The sequence below is a fragment of the Pinus tabuliformis genome, chromosome 6 (assembly GCF_031772625.1).
Source record: "Pinus tabuliformis cultivar Carrire ecotype Pingquan chromosome 6, CPIR1, whole genome shotgun sequence".
Classification (NCBI taxonomy): domain Eukaryota; kingdom Viridiplantae; phylum Streptophyta; class Pinopsida; order Pinales; family Pinaceae; genus Pinus; species Pinus tabuliformis.
In genome coordinates, this window is record NC_142292.1 from 629,385,269 (window position 1) to 629,388,121 (window position 2,853).

Below are 2,853 nucleotides of genomic sequence, written 5' to 3' on the forward strand. Positions count from 1 at the left end.
TTTGGAGTTTATTGCAATATTCTCCATAGCTCATTGATCAACCAATTATCCCTTGATTTGCTCCAATGAATGGAGGGGCAAGAATCACATTTTCTTTTGGATTCTCTTTCACCCTCTCAATTAAACAAACAACTATAATAGTACTGGTTGCATCATATTGGGTATGCATTTCCCACACTTTTTTCAATGATTTAGTGTGTATAACTTTCATTGGATTATCAATGACCTTATGTCCCTTTTGTGGCTTACAGTCTGAAGCAATCCACTTAAACACAAGTTTCTTGTAATGTCTCTAAAACCAATTTTTTCAGAAATCTTGTTGTGCTTTATTTCAAAGCTGTCGTCCAAATTGCAATGTCAAGAGATTCATTTTTGAAACACATTTCAAAAAATGATTTTGCATGTGGATGAATCCAAAATAATTTTTTCTCTATTGTGTAATCAGCATCAGCTCCCATTTTCTCAATATGCTCGTTGTTTGTTGCTTCATCATCGATGCTATGATAAAAAAATGTCCTTTAGTTCAAAAATAACTAGTTTCTTTTCAATTATTTTGGCTGCAACACAATGGAAAATAATATAGTCAACCATTTTATTCATGTTACAAAAATTACTAAAATAATTGTTGAAACGATACATTTACCTTGAGTGGTTTTTGCACTATTTATAAATGAAACAATAATTTCTTTTATCATCTTGATAGGACCTAGAGTAAACATATTAAACCTTCAATCAAATACCAATACCAAGAAAAACATTAGTAATGCAACCTTTAAAAAGAAACACACACACACACACACCTTTAACATTACTTTGATTGTTAACTTTATCCTTTTTATTTCTTCCTATAATAAAAATATACAAAGTTATTGTAGTTACAAGCATTTGAGTTTGAAGAATAATATGATAAACAAGAAGACAAGTTATAAGTATCTGATATGACATTATCTTCATCTTTGTAACGTTGCATTTCCAAATTAAACATATAAATATTTTGAATTGTGAAAATGAATATAATCATTAAATAACAAGGAAAACAAGTGGACAAATTATAAGTACATGATGTTATATTTTGTTCTTGATTAAAGTTTTGTTTAACTTTCATTTGATCTTCTCTTTGCTTGTCACTATAATAAACATTAAAAAAATGTTATAAATTGTGACAATGAACAAAATTCATTAAACAACTATACAAAAAAAGAATCATCTATGTACAACAAGCCTTGATTAAATTTTTCCCCGCATAAAGAGAACTGACGGCTTTTGCATCACTACATTGTTGGTGTTTCTCCACTAAATCCATCCAGAAATCATAATCTTTCTCATTTTCATCAAATGTGTCTTCAAATATGTGAGTCTTTTATAGCCTTCAAAAATTTTAATTCTGAAGTATAGAAATGTATAATAAGAACTATATCATAACTATAATTGTTTTGGGACTTATATTCATAAATGTCACTAGTCATTTTATAGTTGAACTTGGATTTCTTTATGAAAATTTCTAAAGACTGGCATACATCATTACAAAACCAAAGTTCTACTAAGAGAACTATAGTAAAGTCATTCAACTCATTTTTTTCGATAAGAAATCAAAAAAATTCAATGTAATATCGCTTGTGGAATTGTTTTTTTTCAAAGCAAGTGTATCCAAACCAACAAGGTCATATGTAAAATTGGTTGCAACTGACATGGAAATAGTGCAAAAGTGTTGACAAAAGATGAGGGCCCCCAAAATGACAACCAAATTCAAAATTGTTATCAACCTGTTGAACACTTGTTGATCTATTTATCATTCTATCAAGGACTCCACATGCTTGCTGAGAAAGGGACTCTATCTTTGTATTACGTGTTCCTTTGACATAAGTAGACCCCTCCACCGTGTTGCAAAAATTGGTAAATATGATATCATTAATTTCATAATGCTCAAGAATGTTGAATGTAGTAAGAGTCATCTCATTCAAATTTTGATCATGACTTTGACAATATGTAACGATTGCATCCAATATTTTTCTGTTGGTTTTCAATTTAGAACAATAATATTTTAATTTTATGGCATTTGATGGATGATTAATTGGAATAGAAAACCAAATGGTTTCATCCAATAGCTTATATGCTACTAAAGCAATTTCTTCCATGGTTAATCCCTGAATGGGCTGAAGAGTCGCTGGTGTCAAACTGTGTAAACTATTTCTCTTGTAGTTCTCAAAATCAAGTTGGCTTGGAGAACACTTTAATGTGCCTAGTTGGTAACAGTTAAAAACAGTGTCCCATTTATCCCAAATAGGTTCATCAAAATATAAGAAAATTTTTTTATAAGAAAAATTTGTAATTGGAGAGACAAAGAATGAGCACAACATTTCATCATCAACATGATAAAATAATAAATATAAACTAATAAAAATTCAATGGAAAAATGAAACTAAATAATGTGTTATAATCTAATGAGAAATCATTATAAATATAAAAAAAAATATGACTTATATTATCAGCTTTAGTCATTTATCTACAACAAAAATAGATACAATAATAAAATGTTAAATGTAAAAATAATTAAAATTACATACCTTCTCTTCAACTGTCTCAGAACATCCAATCCTCCTTTTCTTTAATTTGTCATTGGCAATTAAGAAATGTCTTGCCGAGCGCACACAATCAATAAATGGAGTTTTGAAGAATACCTTATTTGCATAATTAATTGACAACAAATGCGGATCACCTCAGTGGGTTCAACTAATGGATGCAACAATCAAGCATTACATTTTTTATATTTTTTTCACTTCTCTCGATACATTATACTTAGGATTTTTTTAAAAAAAATTCACTGCTTGAATGGTATGTTGACCATCAACTATC